Genomic DNA, 8,309 nt, shown 5'->3' on the forward strand with positions numbered 1-8,309 from the left:
AGATGACATCAGAGAGGGAGACAAACCATAAGAGACTCTTAATCAGGGACGCCTGGGTGGCTCAGATGATTAAACGTCTGCCTTCGGCTTGGGTCATGATCCCAGGGTCCTGGGATGGATCCCCATCCGGGAGCCTGCTTCTCCCTCTCCCTCTGCCTCTCCTCCTGCTCATGCGCGCTCTCTCTCTGTATCTCTATGTCTCAAATGAATAAATAAAATCTTAAAAAAAAAAAAAGACTTAATCGTAGAAAACAAACTGAGGGTTGCTGGAGGGGAGGGGGTGGGGGAGGGGTAACTGGGTGATGGACACTAAGGAGGGCATGTGATGTAATGAGCACTGGGTGTTATATAAGACTGATTAATCACTGACCTCTACCTCTGAAACCAATAATACATTGTATGTTAATTGAATTTAAATAAAAAATAAATTTTAAAAAAGCTATTTTCTGTGTGTGTATATATATATATACGTATATATATATGTATGTATGTATGTTAACCAGAGGCCATTCTTTACCATTTACTAAACTAGTTTAGGATTGGGAGGGCAGAGCTCTTTGGATGACTCCGGTCCTTCCTCCCCTGTTCTACCGCACCTGGAGACAGACACAGCAGAGCAGGTCCAGCTGAAGGCTGGCTAAGTTGCAGAGGCTGGTGTGGTGGAAAACAGTTCCTACCGTACTCATTGACCAGCTGCCAAAAGTAGCCTCTATTAGGAGCATTCTGAATACTTTTTGATAGCCTACTTTCAGTTTCTGTACAATGCTTGGAAATATTCAAATCTATTTCTTGCCAAATATTTCCAACTTTCACTGATTCAGTAGCTTCCATTTCCCCTGCCTCTCTACATTTTCATTTTTAGTGAACATAGACCTTACTGGGTGCCAGGCAGGCCCCATTCTAATTGCTTTATGATTATTAACTCATTTAATCCTCCTAGGTACTGTTACAATCTCCATTCCATATGTATGTATTTGCATGTAGGAGAGTGTCTTTTTTTTTTTTAAGATTTTATTTATTTATTTGAGAGAGAGCATGCAGATGCATAAGTGGGGGGAGGGGCAGAGGGAGAAGCAGGCTCCCTGCTGAGCAGGGAGCCCCGATGCTGGGACCTGAGATCATGACCTGAGCCAAAGGCAGACGCTCAACCGACTGAGCCACCCAGGTGCCCAGGGGAGTGTGTCTTAATCAGTTCAGACGGTTATATCTACCATAGACTGGCTTAAGCAACACATATTTGTTCTCCCAGTTCTGGAGGCTGGAAGTCCAAGATCAAGGTGCCAGGAGGTCTCATATCTGATGAGGATCTGCTTTCTGGTTTGCAGATGGCTAATTTTTTTGTATCTTCACATGGTGGAGTTCAGACAGAGAGAGAGGTAAGCTCTGTTGTGTCTTTTCTTAAAGGGTACTAATCCCCTCCCAAATCACCTCCCACAGGTCCTACCTCCAAATACCATTAATAGAGGGGATTCGGCTTCAATATAGGAATTTTGGGAGACATAAACATTCAGTCCATAGCGTATGTGTGCATGCATGTATCCACGTATTCGCATCTATTGAACATCTATTATGTGTAGCATTTCCATTCATTGTGTCATTTAATCCTTGCAAAGGTCTAGTACAACTGTGATCCCCAGTTTGCAGATGTGGATGTTGAGAGAGAGAGAGAAGTTACATAAGATGTTTTGGTAGGGATGAGAGAAAGAAAGAACCGAGGTTCTTAGTTTTGAATTTAATGAATGGAGATTTCAGTCAACTAGCAATAAGTCATCATGATGACTAAGTGAAATAATGCAAATAAAATACCAAATAGGGAAATTGGTACATAGTAGGAGCCCAATATGTATTTGTCAAATCTGAGTGTCTGTTTACTCTATAGAGACCATCTTTGAAAAAGTTGCCTGGGTTTAACCAACAATTGACACAGATAATCCACTATCCTGAAAGCAAAAGGTTTTCTACAGAAATTTTCAAATGCCTATATCTCCTATGATTTTGGACAGATTCTTTTTCCTTCTCTTTTGCCATCCTGTATATACACACACACACACATGCAAATACGAGGCAGAGAGTGCAAGGAGCCAAGACGGCTTCCAGTGAGTGTGCGGCCACGGACTCATGGATGGTTTCACCCACAGGCGGGCACAACCCAGAGCACACCCATCCCAGTGAAACCAGCTTGTGGGGACATTGCTCCCTCTTCTTCATACGTGGTTTTCAGTGTGCTAGGGCTATTTGACCAGCCATATTGTGTCCACGTCTTCTTTTGTAAGACTCCTCCAACATTTTTTGGAAACAGGCACAGGACAAAGGCAGAAGAGAAAAATGCTTACATGCATGATATCACAAAAGAAGGAAGAACTAAGGGAAGGGCTTGGAACCTTGTCTCCACATTATGGCTCCCAGCTTGTGCATCAGGATCGACTGGGGGGTGTGCTCGGCAAGATGCTGACTTCTGGCGTGCCACCCCACACCTTACACGCTCGTAAGAGAGGTGACTCTCAAGTCTAACACGCCCTTTTAAAATAACAGATACTTTGTAACAACTTTTTAGTATCTTGAAATGGAATTCATAATAACACAATCTACCTATATACAGAATTTTGAAACTCTTAATATCAATAATAATGGGAAGTGATGATATCACTCTTCTGTCCATAATTTTCATCACATCCAGAAAAAAGCCAAAGGATCTGTAAGACCCTACACAGTCTGTTCTCCTCTTTCCTCTCTGAACTCATAACCTATTTCTCTACCTCTTAAGCGTGCTTTTCAAGCCACACTGGTCTCCTCACTATCTCTTAAACAACCTAGATATGTTGCCTCCTCAGGGCCTTTGCACTGTCTTTTTTCCATGCCTGAAACACTCTTCCTCTGATGCCTACTGGGCTGACTCCTTAACTTCAAGCATTTTCCCAAAAGATACCTTCTCAGTGAAGCTTTCCCTGACGACCCTATTTAAAATTTCAAGCCCCACCGCTACTCCTGAACTTCATTTCTCCCTCCTGGCTTTATTCCTTTTTTTTAAGCGCTCTATCACTGTCTAAAATAGAATATAGTTTGCTTTTTTCCTTGCATCTCCCTCACTCAAATATAAGCTCCATGATGGCAGGGATTTATGTCTTTCTTATTTACGGTTGTAATTTTCGGGCCAGGGGCTGGCTGGCATATGGTACTCAGAAAACTGTTGAATGAATGAATGAATAACAACAGAATGCTCATTCCAATATGTTAACCCTACTACTAGATGACATTGTGAAGTGGTCAAACACTAGAAGTTATAGATAGGATCACTATGATTGTGACATACATAAATGCAGACCAGGTCACTGAACTTGAATTGGTAAATCCGATTCCATGAGTAGCACTGTTAACAGGGATGTGATTTTCCGAACTGATGAACAAGTCTTGGTGAGGTTTGAACAAATCAAAATACACTCTTTCTTCAATTTATACAGGAATGGCATTCCTGGATGCATTGGTATATAACAAAAGTATGCAAAAAACCCCCCCAAACCCCCAAAACAAACCCTTTGTGCTTAGATGTAAATAGACTCTAGACTCGGAAAATAACAAAGCTTTTTTTGTGGGTCTTTCAAAAATCACATGTAAAGGAACTGTTCTCCTTGTCATGCACTTCAAGACATCTGGTATCCTTGGCCCTATCCACTAAATGTCTGGAGTACCCTCTAATCATTGTGACAATCCCAAAGTGTCCCCAGGGATTTCCAACATGTCATCTTGAGAGCCACTGAGTTAGATGCTTTCTGTTCCAAAAAACAAATTAAACCTACAGTGGCTTAATAAAATAACATTTATTGCCTCCTATAACTGATCATTCTAGGGGTACATCAGCTTCAGGGAAGGCTTCACCAAGGATCAAATGATTTAGCTGAGACTTAAATTCTACTACTTCTCACTCTCTCTGTCCTTAAATGTTGGTTCTACCCATTCAGCTTTCTCAGCAAAATGTCCTGGAGGCTTCATCCTGACCCGAGAGGCCTGTGGCTGATCTCCATCCCTGAACCAAGCATCTGGCTGGAAAAGGTAGGAAATGCTGACAATCACAGCCCACCCCTGGAGCTGGGGGAGAGTTCATCCCATGCAAACCTCATGACCGGCCCCCAGGGGGAAGCAATGGTTTCCCAAAGGAAATCTGAGGGCACACTCCCTGCAGGAGAGGGAATGGGTGCGAGCAGCAAACAGCAGTTCTCCCCAACTCCTGCCGAGTCAGTCTTTCCCGGAGCGGGCCTGAAAAAGCATTTTAACAAACTCCATAAGGGATTCTTTTTATTTTAAAAGAGCTTTATGGTGACATAATTTACATACCATAAATTTCATCCCTTTGAAATGTACGAGTCACTGGTTTTTAGGATAGTCACAGCCTTGTGCAATCATCACAGTAATCTAATTTTATACCATTTCCACCATCTCTAAAAGGAACTCTGTATCCATTAGCGGTCACCTGCCATCCCACCCCACCCCAGCCCTAGGTGATCATTAATCTTTCTGTCCCTGTGTATTGACCTCTCCTGGCTATTTCATATAAATGGACTCGTACATTATGCCGCCTTTTCTGTTTGACTTCTTTCACTTAGCCTCACGTTTTCAAGGTTCATCGATGTCGTAGCGTGTCGGTACCTCATTCCTTTTTATGGCTGAGTAATATTCCACCATATGGATAGACCACATTTTGTTATCCAGTTGTCAACTGATGGGCAATTGGGCCCTTTCCACTTTTTAGCTATTATGAGCAATGCTGTCACGAGCATTCGTATATAGGTTTTTGTGTGCATGTAGGTTTTATTTCTCTTGCTTTAACACCTACAAGTGGAGTTGCTGGGTCACATGGAAACTTTACGTCTAACATCTTGAGGAACTACCAGACTGTCTTCTAAAGTGGCTGCCTCATTTTACATTCTCACCAGCACGTACAGTGTTCTAACTCCTCCGAATCTTCCACAATACTGGTTATCATCTTTTTCATTACTGCCATCTTAGTGTGAAGTGGAATCTCATTTCGGTTTCTTTTTTTTTTTTAAAGATTTTATTTATTTGTCAGAGAGAGAGCAAGAGAACACAAGCAGGGTGAGCGGCAGGCAGAGGGAGAAGCAGGCTCCCCACTGAGTACGGAGCCCGATGTGGGGCTCAATCCCAGGACCCTGGGATCAGGACCTGAGCCGAAGACAGACACTAAGCCGACTGAGCCATGCAGGTGTCCCTCATTTCTGTTTTGATATGCATTTCCCTAATGACTAATGGTGTGCAGCGTGTACTTATAGGCTACATCTATACCTTTTTTGGAGAAATGTCTGTTTAGATCCTTTATCCTTTTTAAAGCGGATTTTCTTTTTATTATTGAGGTGTAGGAGTTCTTTGTAGATTCTGGATACAAGTCCTTTATCAGATATATGATTTGCAAATATTTTACCCTATTCTGTGAGTTGTCTTTCATTTTCTTGATGGTGTCCTGGGAAGCACTGAAAATTTTAATTTTGACAAAATCCAATGTATCAAACCTCTCTTTAATCACTCGTGCTTTTGGTGTTGCATCTAAGAAATCTCCAAGGGATCCTATATATCCTAAAGTTTGATAACCAGATGCCCCGAAGACATACTTTATCTATTTTTATTTTTTCATTTAATTTATTTAAAAAGTTGGCCCTGGTCCTATAGTGGTAAATAACACAGATAGGGTTCCTGCTCTCATGGAGTTTGCATCTACCAATGGCATACTATAGGCAAATAAATAGAAAAAAATAGATATATTTTACATTGAGATAAATTTTATATAGAAAGATTAGGGAGCTCTGAGAGAGAGCAGAGGTTAGAGAACCTCTCTTAGGCTGGTCAGGGAAGACTTCTCTGAGGAGGTGACACTGAAGTTGAGATGTGAAGGGTAAGAAGGAGTCAGCCTGTGATGAGTACAGGAATAATATTTTATGCAGAATGGACAGCATACTTCACAATTTTGCTTTGACTAGTTTTATGTGGACTATTGGATTGGAAAGATACTTTTTTTTAAAAAAGATTTTATTTATTTATTTGAGAGAGAGAGAATGAGAGAGAGCACATGAGAGGAGGGAGGGTCCGAGGGAGAAGCAGACTCCCTGCCGAGCAGGGAGCCCGATGCAGGACTCGATCCTGGGACTCCAGGATCATGACCTGAGCCGAAGGCAGTCGCTTAACCAACTGAGCCACCCAGGCGCCCTGGAAAGATACTTTAAAGATGTCTTACCATATGCAGATTCTTCAACCAGCATTTAGGATTCACTTGGACAAAGCCACTCATTATCTTAGTTCAGAAGTCTTTTGGGGACCCCAAAAGGGAGTGACTTATGAAAGTGACTTGGAAAAGGAGAATTACTGTGTATCTCTCTCTTCTTTTCTTGAAAAAAATTCTCACACAAAATCCATGCCATGTTTTTCACACAACTGTCACCTATACAGTGATATTTAGTGAAATAATTGATAATAATTTTTCTTTCATTTCTCTGCATCTGAGTGACTACTGCTCACAGCTCAATATTAGCTCCAGAAGGGGAAAAAAAAAATCTTAAGAGAGCAATTGAAAAAAATGCATTTGTTGGCAGCAATTTCTATTTTTGAATGCACAGTAAGTTCTGAGCTTATGAGCTATGGGAAGAAAAACCTTTGTGATAAATAATATATTTGATAATGAGCAGCAGGAGAAAAAAAAAACGGCTTTCATCTGAAGAGTTCAAAATGAAATAGAGTAAGTATGGGAAGGGCATCTTCTGCATCATGGGTGGATATGGGGGTGAAAGATCCTTAATTGTTTTTCTTGTCATCTCCGTGCCAGTCTATGGCATATCTTCTCAGACCTTTCTTAAATGTCAACTTTCAAAAGGGCTTAGCTCTCAGGCTCTATGGCACCAGGTGATTTACTTACATTATTTCATCTTTTTAAACTCAACAGATAGGCATGTATGAGTATGCCTTTTTTATTAATAAATAAGCTGAGATTCAGAAAGGTTAAATAACTCCCCCAGGGTCACAAAGATTAGCCAGTGCCAGAGTCAATGCAAATTAAAAAAACCAAAAAACCAAAAAACCCCCAAAAAACCAACAACACCCCAAAACAAAAAACCAAACCAAACCCAGGGATTTCAGAATAAAAGTCTAAAATAATTTTGAGAACAAACTGCTTTAAGCTCCTTCAGCATCTGGCTTTCTGGTGACCTAGACTCTGAGAGGAGTTTCAGCTTCCGGTTTTGGACCAAATAAAGCATCTATCCCATAGGAATATTAAGGCACCCATTAACTTTTTTTTCCCCTCCCCATTATCCCATTTGTCCCTGAAGACAAGCTAGGTGTTTGGTAAGTGCTAGAGAGTAAATTATTGCTCTAAATGGTGCTTCAGTGGCCTAATAAGGAAGCAGCTCCCACAGTGCCAATCTGGCGATAAGGGGATAATTAATGCATTCATCAAAGCAGATGGATTTCAGAGGAATTTGCATCCTGCTCTGGGTGCAGCATCAGTTTTTGCTGGAGTTTCCTGACTGGGCTTTGTGAATTCTTACCTGACACCCTCCTGCCCTGTTTTCTCTTCCTTCCTCCCTCCCTCCTGCAGTTCACCTTTTGCTTCAACTTTTCTTCCCCTTATTTTAGCCTGCTGCATGAGGCTAGGGCCAGTACAGAACGTGGGGAGTGAGGAAGGGGAAAAAACATGAAAAGGAACTGTTCTGTCCTCTGAATTGGCAGCGCCCTGGTCTGTGTGTTGTAATTATCGCTCCTCGGCCTTTGGGTTCGGAGGGAGAGTAGAGTAGCAATTGCAAAGATCTGTTTACGTTCACCCTCCCACTCTCGAGGTCTGTGGGTTCCTCAAAGGCTGGCTCCGCGGCTGATTCCCTGTGCTATTTCCAGGGCGCAGGACGGTGTCTGGCACCAGGCAGATGTTCCTAGACGTTGGTAGGATGAATGAAAGGTGAGCAGGAAAGGCAAGGGCAGGAGGAGTACAGGGCGAGATGGGAGGAGGAGGAGGAGGAGGAGGAGAATGGGGCTGTGCGGAGCCCACGGGGAGAATCCGAAAGTACGAGTGCAAAGGAGAGAGAAATGCAGAAGGGGACGTCCCAACGGCTGGAACTGGGACGGAGCGACGGGGGTCAGGGAAGGCCCGAGTACGGGCCACAGGCGCGGAGTGGGGCGAGCCGACACGGTAAGGGCGAGACAAAGAGCAGCAGGCGAGGCTGGTCGTGGGAAGAAACGGGAAGACGGGGAGCCCGGGGCGCGGGGCTGGGGAGGGGCGCGCCGGGGCGGGGAGGGGCGCCGGCGCGGGGCGCGGGGGG

Source organism: Neomonachus schauinslandi, chromosome 6 (genome assembly GCF_002201575.2).
Source record: "Neomonachus schauinslandi chromosome 6, ASM220157v2, whole genome shotgun sequence".
NCBI lineage: Eukaryota > Metazoa > Chordata > Mammalia > Carnivora > Phocidae > Neomonachus > Neomonachus schauinslandi.